Source organism: Apostichopus japonicus, chromosome 11 (assembly GCF_037975245.1).
Source record: "Apostichopus japonicus isolate 1M-3 chromosome 11, ASM3797524v1, whole genome shotgun sequence".
Taxonomy (NCBI): domain Eukaryota; kingdom Metazoa; phylum Echinodermata; class Holothuroidea; order Aspidochirotida; family Stichopodidae; genus Apostichopus; species Apostichopus japonicus.
Genome location: NC_092571.1, coordinates 201,080 through 226,243, shown reverse-complemented (window position 1 = coordinate 226,243; position 25,164 = coordinate 201,080). Strand labels below are relative to the sequence as shown.

The 25,164-nt window shown below is 47.4% G+C and overlaps 1 protein-coding gene across 1 annotated transcript in view; it reads right to left on the bottom strand.

Annotated features, from left to right (window-relative positions):
• Positions 1–22,111: 22,111 nt before the first annotated feature.
• The window catches only part of LOC139976236 (uncharacterized), a 52,712-nt gene continuing 49,659 nt past the window's right edge, over positions 22,112–25,164 (bottom strand). The window contains exon 2 of the transcript XR_011796046.1: positions 22,112–22,147. The gene's annotated coding sequence lies outside the window, so the exon portion shown is untranslated. The remainder of the gene's footprint in view (positions 22,148–25,164) is intronic.

Here is a 25,164-nt window from a genome sequence, read left to right as displayed (position 1 = left end):
TGTTCGTTTCTAATACTTAAAGTTCCCAGAGACCGTACCAGATCGCGGCAAAAGCAAACTGCCCCCACCTGGTCTCGAGCCCGCGATCGAAAGTACGTCACGCTCTCGAGGTACAGAGCAACCAACCGCGCCACGACAGCAGTTGATATAAATCTATGTTCGTTTCTAATACTTAAAGTTCCCAGAGACCGTATGAGATCGCGGCAAAAGCAAACTGCCCCCACCTGGTCTCGAGCCCGCGATCCAAAAATCGTCACGCTCTCGAGGTACAGAGCAACCAACCGCGCCACGACAGCAGTTGATATAAATCTATGTTCGTTTCTAATACTTAAAGTTCCCAGAGACCGTATGAGATCGCGGCAAAAGCAAACTGCCCCCACCTGGTCTCGAGCCCGCGATCCAAAATACGTCACGCTCTCGAGGTACAGAGCAACCAACCGCGCCACGACAGCAGTTGATATAAATCTATGTTCGTTTCTAATACTTAAAGTTCCCAGAGACCGTACCAGATCGCGGCAAAAGCAAACTTCCCCCACCTGGTCTCGAGCCCGCGATCGAAAGTACGTCACGCTCTCGAGGTACAGAGCAACCAACCGCGCCACGACAGCAGTTGATATAAATCTATGTTCGTTTCTAATACTTAAAGTTCCCAGAGACCGTATAAGATCGCGGCAAAAGCAAACTGCCCCCACCTGGTCTCGAGCCCGCGATCCAAAATACGTCACGCTCTCGAGGTACAGAGCAACCAACCGCGCCACGACAGCAGTTGATATAAATCTATGTTCGTTTCTAATACTTAAAGTTCCCAGAGACCGTATGAGATCGCGGCAAAAGCAAACTGCCCCACCTGGTCTCGAGCCCGCGATCCAAAAATCGTCACGCTCTCGAGGTACAGAGCAACCAACCGCGCCACGACAGCAGTTGATATAAATCTATGTTCGTTTCTAATACTTAAAGTTCCCAGAGACCGTATCAGATCGCGGCAAAAGCAAACTGCCCCCACCTGGTCTCGAGCCCGCGATCCAAAAATCGTCACGCTCTCGAGGTACAGAGCAACCAACCGCGCCACGACAGCAGTTGATATAAATCTATGTTCGTTTCTAATACTTAAAGTTCCCAGAGACCGTATGAGATCGCAGCAAAAGCAAACTGCCCCCACCTGGTCTCGAGCCCGCGATCCAAAATACGTCACGCTCTCGAGGTACAGAGCAACCAACCGCGCCACGACAGCAGTTGATATAAATCTATGTTCGTTTCTAATACTTAAAGTTCCCAGAGACCGTACCAGATCGCGGCAAAAGCAAACTTCCCCCACCTGGTCTCGAGCCCGCGATCGAAAGTACGTCACGCTCTCGAGGTACAGAGCAACCAACCGCGCCACGACAGCAGTTGATATAAATCTATGTTCGTTTCTAATACTTAAAGTTCCCAGAGACCGTATAAGATCGCGGCAAAAGCAAACTGCCCCCACCTGGTCTCGAGCCCGCGATCCAAAATACGTCACGCTCTCGAGGTACAGAGCAACCAACCGCGCCACGACAGCAGTTGATATAAATCTATGTTCGTTTCTAATACTTAAAGTTCCCAGAGACCGTATGAGATCGCGGCAAAAGCAAACTGCCCCACCTGGTCTCGAGCCCGCGATCCAAAAATCGTCACGCTCTCGAGGTACAGAGCAACCAACCGCGCCACGACAGCAGTTGATATAAATCTATGTTCGTTTCTAATACTTAAAGTTCCCAGAGACCGTATCAGATCGCGGCAAAAGCAAACTGCCCCCACCTGGTCTCGAGCCCGCGATCCAAAAATCGTCACGCTCTCGAGGTACAGAGCAACCAACCGCGCCACGACAGCAGTTGATATAAATCTATGTTCGTTTCTAATACTTAAAGTTCCCAGAGACCGTATGAGATCGCGGCAAAAGCAAACTGCCCCCACCTGGTCTCGAGCCCGCGATCCAAAATACGTCACGCTCTCGAGGTACAGAGCAACCAACCGCGCCACGACAGCAGTTGATATAAATCTATGTTCGTTTCTAATACTTAAAGTTCCCAGAGACCGTACCAGATCGCGGCAAAAGCAAACTTCCCCCACCTGGTCTCGAGCCCGCGATCGAAAGTACGTCACGCTCTCGAGGTACAGAGCAACCAACCGCGCCACGACAGCAGTTGATATAAATCTATGTTCGTTTCTAATACTTAAAGTTCCCAGAGACCGTATGAGATCGCGGCAAAAGCAAACTGCCCCACCTGGTCTCGAGCCCGCGATCCAAAAATCGTCACGCTCTCGAGGTACAGAGCAACCAACCGCGCCACGACAGCAGTTGATATAAATCTATGTTCGTTTCTAATACTTAAAGTTCCCAGAGACCGTATGAGATCGCGGCAAAAGCAAACTGCCCCCACCTGGTCTCGAGCCCGCGATCCAAAAATCGTCACGCTCTCGAGGTACAGAGCAACCAACCGCGCCACGACAGCAGTTGATATAAATCTATGTTCGTTTCTAATACTTAAAGTTCCCAGAGACCGTATGAGATCGCGGCAAAAGCAAACTGCCCCCACCTGGTCTCGAGCCCGCGATCCAAAATACGTCACGCTCTCGAGGTACAGAGCAACCAACCGCGCCACGACAGCAGTTGATATAAATCTATGTTCGTTTCTAATACTTAAAGTTCCCAGAGACCGTACCAGATCGCGGCAAAAGCAAACTGCCCCCACCTGGTCTCGAGCCCGCGATCGAAAGTACGTCACGCTCTCGAGGTACAGAGCAACCAACCGCGCCACGACAGCAGTTGATATAAATCTATGTTCGTTTCTAATACTTAAAGTTCCCAGAGACCGTATAAGATCGCGGCAAAAGCAAACTGCCCCCACCTGGTCTCGAGCCCGCGATCGAAAGTACGTCACGCTCTCGAGGTACAGAGCAACCAACCGCGCCACGACAGCAGTTGATATAAATCTATGTTCGTTTCTAATACTTAAAGTTCCCAGAGACCGTATAAGATCGCGGCAAAAGCAAACTGCCCCCACCTGGTCTCGAGCCCGCGATCCAAAATACGTCACGCTCTCGAGGTACAGAGCAACCAACCGCGCCACGACAGCAGTTGATATAAATCTATGTTCGTTTCTAATACTTAAAGTTTCCAGAGACCGTACCAGATCGCGGCAAAAGCAAACTGCCCCCACCTGGTCTCGAGCCCGCGATCGAAAGTACGTCACGCTCTCGAGGTACAGAGCAACCAACCGCGCCACGACAGCAGTTGATATAAATCTATGTTCGTTTCTAATACTTAAAGTTCCCAGAGACCGTATAAGATCGCGGCAAAAGCAAACTGCCCCCACCTGGTCTCGAGCCCGCGATCCAAAATACGTCACGCTCTCGAGGTACAGAGCAACCAACCGCGCCACGACAGCAGTTGATATAAATCTATGTTCGTTTCTAATACTTAAAGTTCCCAGAGACCGTATAAGATCGCGGCAAAAGCAAACTGTCCCCACCTGGTCTCGAGCCCGCGATCCAAAATACGTCACGCTCTCGAGGTACAGAGCAACCAACCGCGCCACGACAGCAGTTGATATAAATCTATGTTCGTTTCTAATACTTAAAGTTCCCAGAGACCGTACGAGATCGCGGCAAAAGCAAACTGCCCCCACCTGGTCTCGAGCCCGCGATCGAAAGTACGTCACGCTCTCGAGGTACAGAGCAACCAACCGCGCCACGACAGCAGTTGATATAAATCTATGTTCGTTTCTAATACTTAAAGTTCCCAGAGACCGTATGAGATCGCGGCAAAAGCAAACTGCCCCCACCTGGTCTCGAGCCCGCGATCCAAAATACGTCACGCTCTCGAGGTACTGAGCAACCAACCGCGCCACGACAGCAGTTGATATAAATCTATGTTCGTTTCTAATACTTAAAGTTCCCAGAGACCGTATCAGATCGCGGCAAAAGCAAACTGCCCCCACCTGGTCTCGAGCCCGCGATCCAAAATACGTCACGCTCTCGAGGTACAGAGCAACCAACCGCGCCACGACAGCAGTTGATATAAATCTGTGTTCGTTTCTAATACTTAAAGTTCCCAGAGACCGTATGAGATCGCGGCAAAAGCAAACTGCCCCCACCTGGTCTCGAGCCCGCGATCCAAAATACGTCACGCTCTCGAGGTACAGAGCAACCAACCGCGCCACGACAGCAGTTGATATAAATCTATGTTCGTTTCTAATACTTAAAGTTCCCAGAGACCGTATAAGATCGCGGCAAAAGCAAACTGCCCCACCTGGTCTCGAGCCCGCGATCCAAAATACGTCACACTCTCGAGGTACAGAGCAACCAACCGCGCCACGACAGCAGTTGATGTAAATCTATGTTCGTTTCTAATACTTAAAGTTCCCAGAGACCGTATGAGATCGCGGCAAAAGCAAACTTCCCCCACCTGGTCTCGAGCCCGCGATCGAAAGTACGTCACGCTCTCGAGGTACAGAGCAACCAACCGCGCCACGACAGCAGTTGATATAAATCTATGTTCGTTTCTAATACTTAAAGTTCCCAGAGACCGTATGAGATCGCGGCAAAAGCAAACTGCCCCCACCTGGTCTCGAGCCCGCGATCCAAAAATCGTCACGCTCTCGAGGTACAGAGCAACCAACCGCGCCACGACAGCAGTTGATATAAATCTATGTTCGTTTCTAATACTTAAAGTTCCCAGAGACCGTACCAGATCGCGGCAAAAGCAAACTGCCCCCACCTGGTCTCGAGCCCGCGATCCAAAAATCGTCACGCTCTCGAGGTACAGAGCAACCAACCGCGCCACGACAGCAGTTGATATAAATCTATGTTCGTTTCTAATACTTAAAGTTCCCAGAGACCGTACCAGTTCGCGGCAAAAGCAAACTTCTCCCACCTGGTCTCGAGCCCGCGATCCAAAATACGTCACGCTCTCGAGTTACAGAGCAACCAACCGCGCCACGACAGCAGTTGATATAAATCTATGTTCGTTTCTAATACTTAAAGTTCCCAGAGACCGTATAAGATCGCGGCAAAAGCAAACTGCCCCACCTGGTCTCGAGCCCGCGATCCAAAATACGTCACGCTCTCGAGGTACAGAGCAACCAACCGCGCCACGACAGCAGTTGATATAAATCTATGTTCGTTTCTAATACTTAAAGTTCCCAGAGACCGTTTAAGAACCCGGCAAAAGCAAACTGCCCCCACCTGGTCTCGAGCCCGCGATCCAAAATACGTCACGCTCTCGAGGTACAGAGCAACCAACCGCGCCACGACAGCAGTTGATATAAATCTATGTTCGTTTCTAATACTTAAAGTTCCCAGAGACCGTATGAGATCGCGGCAAAAGCAAACTGCCCCCACCTGGTCTCGAGCCCGCGATCCAAAATACATCACGCTCTCGAGGTACAGAGCAACCAACCGCGCCACGACAGCAGTTGATATAAATCTATGTTCGTTTCTAATACTTAAAGTTCCAGAGACCGTATGAGATCGCGGCAAAAGCAAACTGCCCCCACCTGGTCTCGAGCCCGCGATCCAAAATACGTCACGCTCTCGAGGTACAGAACAACCAACCGCGCCACGACAGCAGTTGATATAAATCTATGTTCGTTTCTAATACTTAAAGTTCCCAGAGACCGTATAAGATCGCGGCAAAAGCAAACTTCCCCACCTGGTCTCGAGCCCGCGATCGAAAGTACGTCACGCTCTCGAGGTACAGAGCAACCAACCGCGCCACGACAGCAGTTGATATAAATCTATGTTCGTTTCTAATACTTAAAGTTCCCAGAGACCGTATGAGATCGCGGCAAAAGCAAACTTCCCCCACCTGGTCTCGAGCCCGCGATCCAAAAATCGTTACGCTCTCGAGGTACAGAGCAACCAACCGCGCCACGACAGCAGTTGATATAAATCTATGTTCGTTTCTAATACTTAAAGTTCCAAGAGACCGTACCAGATCGCTGCAAAAGCAAACTGCCCCCACCTGGTCTCGAGCCCGCGATCGAAAGTACGTCACGCTCTCGAGGTACAGAGAAACCAACCGCGCCACGACAGCAGTTGATATAAATCTATGTTCGTTTCTAATACTTAAAGTTCCCAGAGACCGTACGAGATCGCGGCAAAAGCAAACTGCCCCCACCTGGTCTCGAGCCCGCGATCCAAAATACGTCACGCTCTCGAGGTACAGAACAACCAACCGCGCCACGACAGCAGTTGATATAAATCTATGTTCGTTTCTAATACTTAAAGTTCCCAGAGACCGTACGAGATCGCGGCAAAAGCAAACTTCCATCACCTGGTCTCGAGCCCGCGATCCAAAAATCGTCACGCTCTCGAGGTACAGAGCAACCAACCGCGTCACGACAGCAGTTGATATAAATCTATGTTCGTTTCTAATACTTAAAGTTCCCAGAGACCGTACGAGATCGCGGCAAAAGCAAACTGCCCCCACCTGGTCTCGAGCCCGCGATCCAAAAATCGTCACGCTCTCGAGGTACAGAGCAACCAACCGCGTCACGACAGCAGTTGATATAAATCTATGTTCGTTTCTAATACTTAAAGTTCCGAGAGACCGTACGAGATCGCTGCAAAAGCAAACTGCCCCCACCTGGTCTCGAGCCCGCGATCCAAAAATCGTCACGCTCTCGAGGTACAGAGCAACCAACCGCGCCACGACAGCAGTTGATATAAATCTATGTTCGTTTCTAATACTTAAAGTTCCAGAGACCGTACAAGATCGCGGCAAAAGCGAACTGCCCCCACCTGGTCTCGAGCCCGCGATCCAAAATACGTCACGCTCTCGAGTTACAGAGCAACCAACCGCGCCACGACAGCAGTTGATATAAATCTATGTTCGTTTCTAATACTTAAAGTTCCCAGAGACCGTACCAGATCGCGGCAAAAGCAAACTGCCCCCACATGGTCTCGAGCCCGCGATCCAAAATACGTCACGCCCTCGAGGTACAGAGCAACCAACCGCGCCACGACAGCAGTTGATATAAATCTATGTTCGTTTCTAATACTTAAAGTTCCCAGAGACCGTATAAGAACCCGGCAAAAGCAAACTGCCCCCACCTGGTCTCGAGCCCGCGATCCAAAATACGTCACGCTCTCGAGGTACAGAGCAACCAACCGCGCCACGACAGCAGTTGATATAAATGATATAAATCTATGTTCGTTTCTAATACTTAAAGTTCCCAGAGACCGTATAAGAACCCGGCAAAAGCAAACTGTCCCCACCTGGTCTCGAGCCCGCGATCCAAAATACGTCACGCTCTCGAGGTACAGAGCAACCAACCGCGCCACGACAGCAGTTGATATAAATCTATGTTCGTTTCTAATACTTAAAGTTCCCAGAGACCGTATGAGATCGCGGCAAAAGCTAACTGCCCCCACCTGGTCTCGAGCCCGCGATCGAAAGTACGTCACGCTCTCGAGGTACAGAGCAACCAACCGCGCCACGACAGCAGTTGATATAAATCTATGTTCGTTTCTAATACTTAAAGTTCCCAGAGACCGTATGAGACCGCGGCAAAAGCAAACTGCCCCCACCTGGTCTCGAGCCCGCGATCCAAAATACGTCACGCTCTCGAGGTACAGAGCAACCAACCGCGCCACGACAGCAGTTGATATAAATCTACGTTCGTTTCTAATACTTAAAGTTCCCAGAGACCGTATAAGATCGCGGCAAAAGCAAACTGCCCCCACCTGGTCTCGAGCCCGCGATCCAAAACACGTCACGCTCTCGAGGTACAGAGCAACCAACCGCGCCACGACAGCAGTTGATATAAATCTATGTTCGTTTCTAATACTTAAAGTTCCCAGAGACCGTACCAGATCGCGGCAAAAGCAAACTTCCCCCACCTGGTCTCGAGCCCGCGATCGAAAGTACGTCACGCTCTCGAGGTACAGAGCAACCAACCGCGCCACGACAGCAGTTGATATAAATCTATGTTCGTTTCTAATACTTAAAGTTCCCAGAGACCGTATGAGATCGCGGCAAAAGCAAACTGCCCCACCTGGTCTCGAGCCCGCGATCCAAAAATCGTCACGCTCTCGAGGTACAGAGCAACCAACCGCGCCACGACAGCAGTTGATATAAATCTATGTTCGTTTCTAATACTTAAAGTTCCCAGAGACCGTATGAGATCGCGGCAAAAGCAAACTGCCCCCACCTGGTCTCGAGCCCGCGATCCAAAAATCGTCACGCTCTCGAGGTACAGAGCAACCAACCGCGCCACGACAGCAGTTGATATAAATCTATGTTCGTTTCTAATACTTAAAGTTCCCAGAGACCGTATGAGATCGCGGCAAAAGCAAACTGCCCCCACCTGGTCTCGAGCCCGCGATCCAAAATACGTCACGCTCTCGAGGTACAGAGCAACCAACCGCGCCACGACAGCAGTTGATATAAATCTATGTTCGTTTCTAATACTTAAAGTTCCCAGAGACCGTACCAGATCGCGGCAAAAGCAAACTGCCCCCACCTGGTCTCGAGCCCGCGATCGAAAGTACGTCACGCTCTCGAGGTACAGAGCAACCAACCGCGCCACGACAGCAGTTGATATAAATCTATGTTCGTTTCTAATACTTAAAGTTCCCAGAGACCGTATAAGATCGCGGCAAAAGCAAACTGCCCCCACCTGGTCTCGAGCCCGCGATCGAAAGTACGTCACGCTCTCGAGGTACAGAGCAACCAACCGCGCCACGACAGCAGTTGATATAAATCTATGTTCGTTTCTAATACTTAAAGTTCCCAGAGACCGTATAAGATCGCGGCAAAAGCAAACTGCCCCCACCTGGTCTCGAGCCCGCGATCCAAAATACGTCACGCTCTCGAGGTACAGAGCAACCAACCGCGCCACGACAGCAGTTGATATAAATCTATGTTCGTTTCTAATACTTAAAGTTTCCAGAGACCGTACCAGATCGCGGCAAAAGCAAACTGCCCCCACCTGGTCTCGAGCCCGCGATCGAAAGTACGTCACGCTCTCGAGGTACAGAGCAACCAACCGCGCCACGACAGCAGTTGATATAAATCTATGTTCGTTTCTAATACTTAAAGTTCCCAGAGACCGTATAAGATCGCGGCAAAAGCAAACTGCCCCCACCTGGTCTCGAGCCCGCGATCCAAAATACGTCACGCTCTCGAGGTACAGAGCAACCAACCGCGCCACGACAGCAGTTGATATAAATCTATGTTCGTTTCTAATACTTAAAGTTCCCAGAGACCGTATAAGATCGCGGCAAAAGCAAATTGTCCCCACCTGGTCTCGAGCCCGCGATCCAAAATACGTCACGCTCTCGAGGTACAGAGCAACCAACCGCGCCACGACAGCAGTTGATATAAATCTATGTTCGTTTCTAATACTTAAAGTTCCCAGAGACCGTACGAGATCGCGGCAAAAGCAAACTGCCCCCACCTGGTCTCGAGCCCGCGATCGAAAGTACGTCACGCTCTCGAGGTACAGAGCAACCAACCGCGCCACGACAGCAGTTGATATAAATCTATGTTCGTTTCTAATACTTAAAGTTCCCAGAGACCGTATGAGATCGCGGCAAAAGCAAACTGCCCCCACCTGGTCTCGAGCCCGCGATCCAAAATACGTCACGCTCTCGAGGTACTGAGCAACCAACCGCGCCACGACAGCAGTTGATATAAATCTATGTTCGTTTCTAATACTTAAAGTTCCCAGAGACCGTATCAGATCGCGGCAAAAGCAAACTGCCCCCACCTGGTCTCGAGCCCGCGATCCAAAATACGTCACGCTCTCGAGGTACAGAGCAACCAACCGCGCCACGACAGCAGTTGATATAAATCTGTGTTCGTTTCTAATACTTAAAGTTCCCAGAGACCGTATGAGATCGCGGCAAAAGCAAACTGCCCCCACCTGGTCTCGAGCCCGCGATCCAAAATACGTCACGCTCTCGAGGTACAGAGCAACCAACCGCGCCACGACAGCAGTTGATATAAATCTATGTTCGTTTCTAATACTTAAAGTTCCCAGAGACCGTATAAGATCGCGGCAAAAGCAAACTGCCCCACCTGGTCTCGAGCCCGCGATCCAAAATACGTCACACTCTCGAGGTACAGAGCAACCAACCGCGCCACGACAGCAGTTGATGTAAATCTATGTTCGTTTCTAATACTTAAAGTTCCCAGAGACCGTATGAGATCGCGGCAAAAGCAAACTTCCCCCACCTGGTCTCGAGCCCGCGATCGAAAGTACGTCACGCTCTCGAGGTACAGAGCAACCAACCGCGCCACGACAGCAGTTGATATAAATCTATGTTCGTTTCTAATACTTAAAGTTCCCAGAGACCGTATGAGATCGCGGCAAAAGCAAACTGCCCCCACCTGGTCTCGAGCCCGCGATCCAAAAATCGTCACGCTCTCGAGGTACAGAGCAACCAACCGCGCCACGACAGCAGTTGATATAAATCTATGTTCGTTTCTAATACTTAAAGTTCCCAGAGACCGTACCAGATCGCGGCAAAAGCAAACTGCCCCCACCTGGTCTCGAGCCCGCGATCCAAAAATCGTCACGCTCTCGAGGTACAGAGCAACCAACCGCGCCACGACAGCAGTTGATATAAATCTATGTTCGTTTCTAATACTTAAAGTTCCCAGAGACCGTACCAGATCGCGGCAAAAGCAAACTTCTCCCACCTGGTCTCGAGCCCGCGATCCAAAATACGTCACGCTCTCGAGTTACAGAGCAACCAACCGCGCCACGACAGCAGTTGATATAAATCTATGTTCGTTTCTAATACTTAAAGTTCCCAGAGACCGTATAAGATCGCGGCAAAAGCAAACTGCCCCACCTGGTCTCGAGCCCGCGATCCAAAATACGTCACGCTCTCGAGGTACAGAGCAACCAACCGCGCCACGACAGCAGTTGATATAAATCTATGTTCGTTTCTAATACTTAAAGTTCCCAGAGACCGTTTAAGAACCCGGCAAAAGCAAACTGCCCCCACCTGGTCTCGAGCCCGCGATCCAAAATACGTCACGCTCTCGAGGTACAGAGCAACCAACCGCGCCACGACAGCAGTTGATATAAATCTATGTTCGTTTCTAATACTTAAAGTTCCCAGAGACCGTATGAGATCGCGGCAAAAGCAAACTGCCCCCACCTGGTCTCGAGCCCGCGATCCAAAATACATCACGCTCTCGAGGTACAGAGCAACCAACCGCGCCACGACAGCAGTTGATATAAATCTATGTTCGTTTCTAATACTTAAAGTTCCAGAGACCGTATGAGATCGCGGCAAAAGCAAACTGCCCCCACCTGGTCTCGAGCCCGCGATCCAAAATACGTCACGCTCTCGAGGTACAGAACAACCAACCGCGCCACGACAGCAGTTGATATAAATCTATGTTCGTTTCTAATACTTAAAGTTCCCAGAGACCGTATAAGATCGCGGCAAAAGCAAACTTCCCCACCTGGTCTCGAGCCCGCGATCGAAAGTACGTCACGCTCTCGAGGTACAGAGCAACCAACCGCGCCACGACAGCAGTTGATATAAATCTATGTTCGTTTCTAATACTTAAAGTTCCCAGAGACCGTATGAGATCGCGGCAAAAGCAAACTTCCCCCACCTGGTCTCGAGCCCGCGATCCAAAAATCGTTACGCTCTCGAGGTACAGAGCAACCAACCGCGCCACGACAGCAGTTGATATAAATCTATGTTCGTTTCTAATACTTAAAGTTCCAAGAGACCGTACCAGATCGCTGCAAAAGCAAACTGCCCCCACCTGGTCTCGAGCCCGCGATCGAAAGTACGTCACGCTCTCGAGGTACAGAGAAACCAACCGCGCCACGACAGCAGTTGATATAAATCTATGTTCGTTTCTAATACTTAAAGTTCCCAGAGACCGTACGAGATCGCGGCAAAAGCAAACTGCCCCCACCTGGTCTCGAGCCCGCGATCCAAAATACGTCACGCTCTCGAGGTACAGAACAACCAACCGCGCCACGACAGCAGTTGATATAAATCTATGTTCGTTTCTAATACTTAAAGTTCCCAGAGACCGTACGAGATCGCGGCAAAAGCAAACTTCCATCACCTGGTCTCGAGCCCGCGATCCAAAAATCGTCACGCTCTCGAGGTACAGAGCAACCAACCGCGTCACGACAGCAGTTGATATAAATCTATGTTCGTTTCTAATACTTAAAGTTCCCAGAGACCGTACGAGATCGCGGCAAAAGCAAACTGCCCCCACCTGGTCTCGAGCCCGCGATCCAAAAATCGTCACGCTCTCGAGGTACAGAGCAACCAACCGCGTCACGACAGCAGTTGATATAAATCTATGTTCGTTTCTAATACTTAAAGTTCCGAGAGACCGTACGAGATCGCTGCAAAAGCAAACTGCCCCCACCTGGTCTCGAGCCCGCGATCCAAAAATCGTCACGCTCTCGAGGTACAGAGCAACCAACCGCGCCACGACAGCAGTTGATATAAATCTATGTTCGTTTCTAATACTTAAAGTTCCAGAGACCGTACAAGATCGCGGCAAAAGCGAACTGCCCCCACCTGGTCTCGAGCCCGCGATCCAAAATACGTCACGCTCTCGAGTTACAGAGCAACCAACCGCGCCACGACAGCAGTTGATATAAATCTATGTTCGTTTCTAATACTTAAAGTTCCCAGAGACCGTACCAGATCGCGGCAAAAGCAAACTGCCCCCACATGGTCTCGAGCCCGCGATCCAAAATACGTCACGCCCTCGAGGTACAGAGCAACCAACCGCGCCACGACAGCAGTTGATATAAATCTATGTTCGTTTCTAATACTTAAAGTTCCCAGAGACCGTATAAGAACCCGGCAAAAGCAAACTGCCCCCACCTGGTCTCGAGCCCGCGATCCAAAATACGTCACGCTCTCGAGGTACAGAGCAACCAACCGCGCCACGACAGCAGTTGATATAAATGATATAAATCTATGTTCGTTTCTAATACTTAAAGTTCCCAGAGACCGTATAAGAACCCGGCAAAAGCAAACTGTCCCCACCTGGTCTCGAGCCCGCGATCCAAAATACGTCACGCTCTCGAGGTACAGAGCAACCAACCGCGCCACGACAGCAGTTGATATAAATCTATGTTCGTTTCTAATACTTAAAGTTCCCAGAGACCGTATGAGATCGCGGCAAAAGCTAACTGCCCCCACCTGGTCTCGAGCCCGCGATCGAAAGTACGTCACGCTCTCGAGGTACAGAGCAACCAACCGCGCCACGACAGCAGTTGATATAAATCTATGTTCGTTTCTAATACTTAAAGTTCCCAGAGACCGTATGAGACCGCGGCAAAAGCAAACTGCCCCCACCTGGTCTCGAGCCCGCGATCCAAAATACGTCACGCTCTCGAGGTACAGAGCAACCAACCGCGCCACGACAGCAGTTGATATAAATCTACGTTCGTTTCTAATACTTAAAGTTCCCAGAGACCGTATAAGATCGCGGCAAAAGCAAACTGCCCCCACCTGGTCTCGAGCCCGCGATCCAAAACACGTCACGCTCTCGAGGTACAGAGCAACCAACCGCGCCACGACAGCAGTTGATATAAATCTATGTTCGTTTCTAATACTTAAAGTTCCAGGGGCCGTATAAGATCGCGGCAAAAACAAACTGCCCCCACCTGGTCTCGAGCCCGCGATACAAAATACGTCACGCTCTCGAGGTACAGAGCAACCAACCGCGCCACGACAGCAGTTGATATAAATCTATGTTCGTTTCTAATACTTAAAGTTCCAGGGGCCGTATAAGATCGCGGCAAAAGCAAACTGCCCCCACCTGGTCTCGAGCCCGCGATCCAAAATACGTCACGCTCTCGAGGTACAGAGCAACCAACCGCGCCACGACAGCAGTTGATATAAATCTTCGTTCGTTTCTAATACTTAAAGTTCCAGAGACCGTATAAGATCGCGGCAAAAGCAAACTGCCCCCACCTGGTCTCGAGCCCGCGATCCAAAATACGTCACGCTCTCGAGGTACAGAGCAACCAACCGCGCCACGACAGCAGTTGATATAAATCTATGTTCGTTTCTAATACTTAAAGTTCCCAGAGACCGTATAAGATCGCGGCAAAAGCAAACTGCCCCCACCTGGTCTCGAGCCCGCGATCCAAAATACGTCACGCTCTCGAGGTACAGAGCAACCAACCGCGCCACGACAGCAGTTGATATAAATCTATGTTCGTTTCTAATACTTAAAGTTCCCAGAGACCGTATAAGATCGCGGCAAAAGCAAACTGCCCCCACCTGGTCTCGAGCCCGCGATCCAAAATACGTCACGCTCTCGAGGTACAGAGCAACCAACCGCGCCACGACAGCAGTTGATATAAATCTATGTTCGTTTCTAATACTTAAAGTTCCCAGAGACCGTATAAGATCGCGGCAAAAGCAAGCTGCCCCCACCTGGTCTCGAGCCCGCGATCCAAAATACGTCACGCTCTCGAGGTACAGAGCAACCAACCGCGCCACGACAGCAGTTGATATAAATCTATGTTCGTTTCTAATACTTAAAGTTCCCAGAGACCGTATGAGATCGCGGCAAAAGCAAACTGCCCCCACCTGGTCTCGAGCCCGCGATCCAAAATACGTCACGCTCTCGAGGTACAGAGCAACCAACCGCGCCACGACAGCAGTTGATATAAATCTATGTTCGTTTCTAATACTTAAAGTTCCCAGAGACCGTATGAGATCGCGGCAAAAGCAAACTGCCCCCACCTGGTCTCGAGCCCGCGATCCAAAATACGTCACGCTCTCGAGGTACAGAGCAACCAACCGCGCCACGACAGCAGTTGATATAAATCTATGTTCGTTTCTAATACTTAAAGTTCCCAGAGACCGTATGAGATCGCGGCAAAAGCAAACTGCCCCCACCTGGTCTCGAGCCCGCGATCCAAAATACGTCACGCTCTCGAGGTACAGAGCAACCAACCGCGCCACGACAGCAGTTGATATAAATGATATAAATCTATGTTCGTTTCTAATACTTAAAGTTCCCAGAGACCGTACCAGATCGCGGCAAAAGCAAACTGCCCCCATCTGGTCTCGAGCCCGCGATCCAAAATACGTCACGCTCTCGAGGTACAGAGCAACCAACCGCGCCACGACAGCAGTTGATATAAATGATATAAATCTATGTTCGTTTCTAATACTTAAAGTTCCCAGAGACCGTACCAGATCGCGGCAAAAGCAAACTGCCCCCATCTGGTCTCGAGCCCGCGATCCAAAATACGTCACGCTCTCGAGGTACAGAGCAACCAACCGCGCCACGACAGCAGTTGATATAAATGATATAAATCTATGTTCGTTTCTAATACTTAAAGTTCCCAGAGACCGTACCAGATCGCGGCAAAAGCAAACTGCCCCCACCTGGTCTCGAGCCCGCGATCCAAAATACGTCACGCTCTCGAGGTACAGAGCAACCAACCGCGCCACGACAGCAGTTGATATAAATCTATGTTCGTTTCTAATACTTAAAGTTCCAGGGGCCGTATAAGATCGCGGCAAAAACAAACTGCCCCCACCTGGTCTCGAGCCCGCGATACAAAATACGTCACGCTCTCGAGGTACAGAGCAACCAACCGCGCCACGACAGCAGTTGATATAAATCTATGTTCGTTTCTAATACTTAAAGTTCCAGGGGCCGTATAAGATCGCGGCAAAAGCAAACTGCCCCCACCTGGTCTCGAGCCCGCGATCCAAAATACGTCACGCTCTCGAGGTACAGAGCAACCAACCGCGCCACGACAGCAGTTGATATAAATCTTCGTTCGTTTCTAATACTTAAAGTTCCCAGAGACCGTACGAGATCGCGGCAAAAGCAAACTGAGCCCACCTGGTCTCGAGCCCGCGATCCAAAATACGTCACGCTCTCGAGGTACAGAGCAACCAACCGCGCCACGACAGCAGTTGATATAAATCTATGTTCGTTTCTAATACTTAAAGTTCCCAGAGACCGTACGAGATCGCGGCAAAAGCAAACTGCCCCCACCTGGTCTCGAGCCCGCGATCCAAAATACGTCACGCTCTCGAGGTACAGAGCAACCAACCGCGCCACGACAGCAGTTGATATAAATCTATGTTCGTTTCTAATACTTAAAGTTCCAAAGACCGTACGAGATCGCGGCAAAAGCAAACTGCCCCCACCTGGTCTCGAGCCCGCGATCCAAAATACGTCACGCTCTCGAGGTACAGAGCAACCAACCGCGCCACGACAGCAGTTGATATAAATCTATGTTCGTTTCTAATACTTAAAGTTCCCAGAGACCGTATAAGATCGCGGCAAAAGCAAACTGCCCCCACCTGGTCTCGAGCCCGCGATCCAAAATACGTCACGCTCTCGAGGTACAGAGCAACCAACCGCGCCACGACAGCAGTTGATATATATGATATAAATCTATGTTCGTTTCTAATACTTAAAGTTCCCAGAGACCGTACCAGATCGCGGCAAAAGCAAACTGCCCCCATCTGGTCTCGAGCCCGCGATCCAAAATACGTCACGCTCTCGAGGTACAGAGCAACCAACCGCGCCACGACAGCAGTTGATATAAATGATATAAATCTATGTTCGTTTCTAATACTTAAAGTTCCCAGAGACCGTACCAGATCTCGGCAAAAGCAAACTGCCCCCACCTGGTCTCGAGCCCGCGATCCAAAATACGTCACGCTCTCGAGGTACAGAGCAACCAACCGCGCCACGACAGCAGTTGATATAAATCTATGTTCGTTTCTAATACTTAAAGTTCCCAGAGACCGTATAAGATCGCGGCAAAAGCAAACTGCCCCCACCTGGTCTCGAGCCCGCGATCCAAAATACGTCACGCTCTCGAGGTACAGAGCAACCAACCGCGCCACGACAGCAGTTGATATAAATCTACGTTCGTTTCTAATACTTAAAGTTCCCAGAGACCGTATAAGATCGCGGCAAAAGCAAACTGCCCCCACCTGGTCTCGAGCCCGCGATCCAAAATACGTCACGCTTTCGAGGTACAGAGCAACCAACCGCGCCACGACAGCAGTTGATATAAATCTATGTTCGTTTCTAATACTTAAAGTTCCAGAGACCATATGAGATCGCGGCAAAAGCAAACTGCCCCCACCTGGTCTCGAGCCCGCGATCCAAAATACGTCACGCTCTCGAGGTACAGAGCAACCAACCGCGCCACGACAGCAGTTGATATAAATCTATGTTCGTTTCTAATACTTAAAGTTCCCAGAGACCGTATGAGATCGCGGCAAAAGCAAACTGCCCCCACCTGGTCTCGAGCCCGCGATCCAAAATACGTCACGCTCTCGAGGTACAGAGCAACCAACCGCGCCACGACAGCAGTTGATATACATCTATGTTCGTTTCTAATACTTAAAGTTCCCAGAGACCGTATAAGATCGCGGCAAAAGCAAACTGCCCCCACCTGGTCTCGAGCCCGCGATCCAAAATACGTCACGCTCTCGAGGTACAGAGCAACCAACCGCGCCACGACAGCAGTTGATATAAATGATATAAATCTATGTTCGTTTCTAATACTTAAAGTTCCCAGAGACCGTACCAGATCGCGGCAAAAGCAAACTGCCCCCACCTGGTCTCGAGCCCGCGATCCAAAATACGTCACGCTCTCGAGGTACAGAGCAACCAACCGCGGCACGACAGCAGTTGATATAAATCTATGTTCGTTTCTAATACTTAAAGTTCTTAGAGACCGTATAAGATCGCGGCAAAAGCAAACTGCCCCCACCTGGTCTCGAGCCCGCGATCCAAAATACGTCACGCTCTCGAGGTACAGAGCAACCAACCGCGCCACGACAGCAGTTGATATAAATCTACGTTCGTTTCTAATACTTAAAGTTCCCAGAGACCGTATCAGATCGCGGCAAAAGCAAACTGCCCCCACCTGGTCTCGAGCCCGCGATCCAAAATACGTCACGCTCTCGAGGTACAGAGCAACCAACCGCGCCACGACAGCAGTTGATATAAATCTATGTTCGTTTCTAATACTTAAATTTCCAGAGACCATATGAGATTGCGGCAAAAGCAAACTGCCCCCACCTGGTCTCGAGCCCGCGATCCAAAATACGTCACGCTCTCGAGGTACAGAGCAACCAACCGCGCCACGACAGCAGTTGATATAAATCTATGTTCGTTTCTTATACTTAAAGTTCCCAGAGACCGTATGAGATCGCGGCAAAAGCAAACTGCCCCCACCTGGTCTCGAGCCCGCGATCCAAAATACGTCACGCTCTCGAGGTACAGAGCAACCAACCGCGCCACGACAGCAGTTGATATACATCTATGTTCGTTTCTAATACTTAAAGTTCCCAGAGACCGTATAAGATCGCGGCAAAAGCAAACTGCCCCCACCTGGTCTCGAGCCCGCGATCCAAAATACGTCACGCTCTCGAGGTACAGAGCAACCAACCGCGCCACGACAGCAGTTGATATAAATGATATAAATCTATGTTCGTTTCTAATACTTAAAGTTCCCAGAGACCGTACCAGATCGCGGCAAAAGCAAACTGCCCCCACCTGGTCTCGAGCCCGCGATCCAAAATACGTCACGCTCTCGAGGTACAGAGCAACCAACCGCGCCACGACAGCAGTTGATATAAATCTATGTTCGTTTCTAATACTTAAAGTTCCCAGAGACCGTATAAGATCGCGGCAAAAGCAAACTGCCCCCACCTGGTCTCGAGCCCGCGATCCAAAATACGTCACGCTCTCGAGGTACAGAGCACAACCAACCGCGCCACGACAGCAGTTGATATAAATCTATGTTCGTTTCTAATACTTAAAGGTCCAGAGACCGTATGAGATCGCGGCAAAAGCAAACTGCCCCCACCTGGTCTCGAGCCCGCGATCCAAAATACGTCACGCTCTCGAGGTACAGAGCAACCAACCGCGCCACGACAGCAGTTGATAAAAATCTATGTTCGTTTCTAATACTTAAAGTTCCCAGAGACCGTATAAGATCGCGGCAAAAGCAAACTGCCCCCACCTGGTCTCGAGCCCGCGATCCAAAATACGTCACGCTCTCGAGGTACAGAACACAACCAACCGCGCCACGACAGCAGTTGATATAAATCTATCTTCTTTTCTAATACTTAAAGCTCCCAGAGACCGTATAAGATCGCGGCAAAAGCAAACTGCCCCCACCTGGTCTCGAGCCCGCGATCCAAAATACGTCACGCTCTCGAGGTACAGAGCACAACCAACCGCGCCACGACAGCAGTTGATATAAATCTATGTTCGTTTCTAATACTTAAAGGTCCAGAGACCGTATGAGATCGCGGCAAAAGCAAACTGCCCCCACCTGGTCTCGAGCCCGCGATCCAAAATACGTCACGCTCTCGAGGTACAGAGCACAACCAACCGCGCCACGACAGCAGTTGATAGAAATCTATGTTCGTTTCTAATACTTAAAGTTCAAGAGACCGTATAAGATCGCGTCAAAAGCAAACTGCGCTGGCCTCGAGCCCGCGATCCAAAATACGTCACGCTCTCGAGGTACAGAGCACAACCAACCGCGCCACGACAGCAGTTGATATAAATCTATGTTCGTTTCTAATACTTAAAGTTCCCGATACCGTATAAGATCGCGGCAAAAGCAAACTGCGGCGGCCTGGTCTCGATCCCAGGATTCAAAAATCCATACCTAGATATCGCTAGATATTGCTATATATCCATAAAGTACAGTGTCCTTTGGATTTCTTGGGAATTTTTGGACCCTGTTCTTGGAAATAGCAAAATCGGGAGTGGTCACACTCCATGTAGGTCAGAGGACGACCTCTAGACGTGACTCATACACAACCCGATCACCTTTTATCGATTAAGTTGTGTGTTGTCGGATTTTGTCAAGGTTTTGGTACTGGGGGGGGGGGGAGGTCTCTAATTAAGTTTCGTAACTCATCGGGTAGCGATTAGAGGCCGGGTGGGGCGTAGGGTTGTGGGGCGCGCGTTTTCATGCAGATGGGAACAATCTCAAGAAGTGATGGGTGCGTCCATAGTAGTTTAGTAAATGTCTTGCTAAAGAAATTATCATGTCTTATTAATTATGATTTAGCTGCATAGTCGCAAAGAAGCATATTCACATATTGAAGCGTATACGTATTGTTATTAACATTATTTTCACTATTTTCTATCTTTTCATCATGGGAGTCTTCTGTTTTGCCAGCATAGGCAGACTTCCATTCACATTGTAATATTTATGTGAAAAAAAAAACAAATAAATGAATGAATGAATGAATATATATATATATATATATATATATATATATATATATATATATATATATATATATATATATATATATATATATATATATATATATATATATATATATATATATATATATATATATATATATATATATATATATATATATATATATATATATATATATATATATATATATATATATATATATATATATATATGTACATATACACTAGTGAGAGAGGGAAAATGGAAACCTCAAAAATGGAGTTGTTGGTGTAAGGGGTAGGGTGAGACGCACGCCCCTTCCGAAATCCTCGATCCGTCACTGGCTACCTTGTGTATATTATAGGGATCAGCGCTGTAATTATGTCACTGTTCCTCTTTCTCTTCCCGGTGTCTTGGCGTTTTTCAAGTCTTGTACTCCCTCCTTTTCTCCCTTTTCTCTCTTTCCTCTTTTTCTTTTCCCTTCCTTCCTCTCCTTCCTCCTCTTCCCCCTCTTTTTCCCTTTTTCCTTCTTTCTAAATTTCTCTCATCTATTTCCTCCCAGGGGAGCGAGCACCTCAACGCCCCCTGGATACGCGCCTGTGTAAGTCGGATTGTCTAGATACCACTCTGTCGGATGAATAGATCTCTGTCAACCAGTTCTAGGGTAATACATTCATTACCATAGAAATAATCGTCTGTACTTCATTCAAGGAAATGGGATTTTCGGGAATAGTAAGTGTTATACATTCATGAACGGTTTCTGATGGCATTTGTGTTGGGATGACCTCATATATAAGGTCGCCAACCATAATAATATCCTCATCAATAAAAATACTGTTAAAAACAGTTTCACCGTTCTCTTCGCGTAAGAGAGAGTTATGTAAAATTGGTTGGATAAGCATCTCCTCTCTTGGCCTAGAGGGGACTTAAAGGGTGTGAAGACTCGCGCAAAAAGAAACGTATAATGCCGGTAACATGACCTATAGTTTCGAATGAGATGTAACAAAAGTGTTAGACACCACCATCGATCCCAGAAAATACACACAGCTTGCTACCATCGGTAATTAGACACTAGTGTACAGTCAGTACATACAGCTGCGGTCAATACCTACAGCATAGCGTACAGACAATACAGCGCTGGACATCTTATATAACACGTTAACACATTTCATTACTGTACTGTCTGCATTTTGTAGCGACACGAACAAATCGTCACTTGCAAGCCACGGAAAGTTAACTGTTTCAGATGGCCGCACGCGGTTTGGGGCGACTCTTCAATGCCTTTAAATTGACCCAATTTTTGCTCAATATGTATGTTCATTTATGCTCTTCAACATGCAAGCCACAGAAAAACCCAGATCATGATTGATAACGGGTCAAAAAGAGATGTTCTCCTGCTGCTTTTTGGAACTTTTCCTGAGATTGAATAACAATCGGGGATATTGATTCTAATAGGAGTATGCCACCTGCACCCTAAGGTAGCATACGCCCATTAAAAGCCCCATTGACTTACACACTAAATCACAAAAGTAATGTGGTCTCTAAGTCTAGATAGAAGTTTTCACTAGCTAAACGCTACCCATCACCGGATAGCTGACAAGTTGGCCTTTCATGGCACCATCAATTTTCCGTACCATGACCGTGTAGATTTTTTGCTATCCGAGCCGGAAGTTTTCGTCACTTGTAAACAAACCTCTTCACTCAGTGGTAAACAAATTTCCTACGCTGCTCCCGGGAGGCCTAAAATTGCCTCAATTGACCCAATTTTCTCACCATATGTACTTCCATTCATGCTCTTCAACATGCAAGCCACAAAAATCTAGATTATGATTGATAAAAGGTCACAAAAGATGTTCTCCCGCTGCTTTTTGGCACTTTTCCTGAGATAGGAGAACAATCGAGCGGATTGATATAGACTCTAATAGGAGTATGCCACCCTAAATCAAAAACTTTTAAGTTTTTGCAATGTGCAGACGACACTGGCATACAAACACATATTTTGTATAAAACGTGTGTAGGCTAGGCTAAAAATGGTTTTGTATTGTTTTAAAGAAAATATCTTGCCTTGCTGTGCGGCCTAATGTAGCCAGCATAATGGAGATAGAGTTCGTTTTTTTTGGTTTGCCTACCAAAGTACAAAGACGAAAGATTTGGGAGACAAAATTTCAATTGCATGACGGTCTAGAGGCCTACCAAGCTGTGTGAGGTGGGGATAGGCATAGGACCATGGGCACTACTAGTACTACTACTCGGTACTAGGCTAGGCTTCAACAACTAGTATTACGACACGACAGTAAGAGTAGATCGGCATGTTTTGGTCATAAAGTCCAGGATTTCCTGTTCAGTTCCATTTTAGGCTTGGCTTACTACTTATTTGAGATCAAAGCAAACAAGCATAGGCCTATGCCTTGCTTAGTCTAGGCCTACGACTGAGTTATAACAAGCCTAGCCTAGACCTAGTTATGCCAGTGCAACCCTGACAGTAGCTGGACTGAGTTAGGCCTAATGGACCTATATGCTGTGTATCTCGATCATAGGAATTGAAGTTGAATATGGCCATAAGAAGTAGCCTACTACTACTATGGGCATAGCAATACATACTAGGTCTAATGCTATGCATGAAGGCCAAGACTGTCTATAGATAAACAGTCCTCCTCAAATTCACTCGAGCATTAAGAACTTGTTACTTGATAGCATAAACTACCCCCAATACTGCCACTAGGATTCATCCTTGAGCTCACCTAATTAATTCACCAGTCAACATGTATGGTTGTAAACATAAGTGCTCTAAATCTAATGGCCAGCACTACTTTCCTGTGCATGAAGACATGTTTGGCTTGCCCTATGAAAAAATACTCTGTGTGCTTAATTAATCATGAATTTGTGCAGAGGAGCATTAAGTATGCCTAGCATTACCAAATGGGGTAGATATTCAATATCCCCTTTTTTGGCCAATGACAGGGGAGTCAGGTGGTATTGCAATAAGTATATGGAAGATTGTAATGGCTTAGCCTAAGATACTCCTAGGGTAAGCACCTAGCATGCTATGCAACAACGCTTTGATTGAAGATTTGATAACAGACTTATCAGCCATACGGCTAGTTCTAAATTAGCTAGGCCTTACACAGTTACAGTTTCAGCCAAAAATTCCATTAGGCCAATACAATTTGGCCTACTGCCACTGGCTAGAGTTTAAAACAATAGGGTTAAGACTTAGACTAGGCTCATGCAGTACATCAGCAAAATCGTTTACAACAAAAGTCGATGACTATTGCTACTGTAGGGTTTTGCAGGCCTTCCAACTCTCGCGGTTTACTGTACAACTCTCACTGCAAGTCTTCAACATTTTACAAAAGTTTGTTATACCTTTGAGTTTGACATCAGCGTTTTGGAAATTGGGTCTGTTCATGTTTCACGGTTGCCAAAGGTAGCAAATTTTCAAATTACAGTACAGAACTTCTATTCTAAATAAAAAAAAAACATAATTAATATCTGCAATTTATGAATTAGAATTGACCAGACCTTAAACTATTCCGGAAATTATATTCAAGATGGTAGAAAAGTGTGACAATCTATAAATTTTCCAAAAGTGGTTCTTTTCTTAATGGTGGTGCCACTCCATTACTGCTACATTTTGGGAATTCTGTCGTTAGTTCCTTTATTAACATAAAATTTACTATAATCAGACAAGTTTTCAATGATATTGATGATGTTTTCAAAGAAAAATTAGAGTATCGTGAGAAAAATCACAATTTTTCCTGAATTACAGTTTTCTCTTTAAAGAGCAAAATTGAAAGTAATTGAAACAAAATACCATAAAATCAAACCACAACATAAGCATATATATATTAACCAAAAGCTGACAGTTTTGGGTAATGTCCTCTCAGATTTTTTTGTCATGACTCTTGTTCCGAACATCACCTATCCAAATAGATCTTGTTTCAGACATCACCACCAATGCTTTACCTAATATAACCTAATACTTAGTAATAAAACATATATTGTTCATTTAAAGGCAATAATAATGAGTAAACAAACATGTTATTAATTGATAACCTTACTAAAAAAGATATATAAACTCTTAATAGGTTCCAAGTTCGAAACAAAGAAAAGTGATCAACAAGACATAAATTTATTAAACACAGGCCATGCTTGTTAATACTAAGCAATACATTTCAATGTGTAACACGCAGGCACACAAAATTCTTAGTAGTTGCATATTTGCACGCACTGTTCTGGCCTCGGTTAAGCATTAGGAGTTGAGACCGTTAACTTACTTAGCCCGATCTGATATTACAAGATGACTTCTCCTGAGCTGGATACCGATGAAGAGTACAGTATCATTGGAAAATATCGTTTGTCAGGACTGTGCCCTGAAAATTCAACATTAAATGTAAAAAGATCGATACGGAAAAGATCGAAGAGTTTAGACTAACGGGAGCAATAAACAGCCACCGAGCTTTGTGCTGAAAAGTGTGAGCAGTAATAGTTTTAAATCAAGAAAAGCCAAAATCATGCAATTTAAATCATTGAAATTAAAAAAGCTTCACTGTCCAGTATCAAAAGTATTTGCGAAATTTGATACAGCATTCTGTTCTGTACAAGAATGTTGTTGGTATGATTGTGTATGGTTCTGAATGCTATTTTCCTTTTTTTTTAGGTGGGTGTGGATATGATTGGACCCCTTGCAGAGACCATCAATGGAAATAAGTACATCATAACCCTATGTGACTATTTTTCAAAATTGCCAGAGGCTGTTGCTGTAAGAGACGAAACAGCATAAACCGTTGCAAACTTTCTGTTTGAAACCATGGCCAGGTATATATCCATGTACTTTGTTTTTACTTTACATAACATACTTTTGAAGTTAGTTACGTAGACCTGCATTTGTTCTCAGTTTTACCTGTGACCCAGAAAGCGGCAAAATGGTTACAGAAATTTCTTGAAGTTGTTT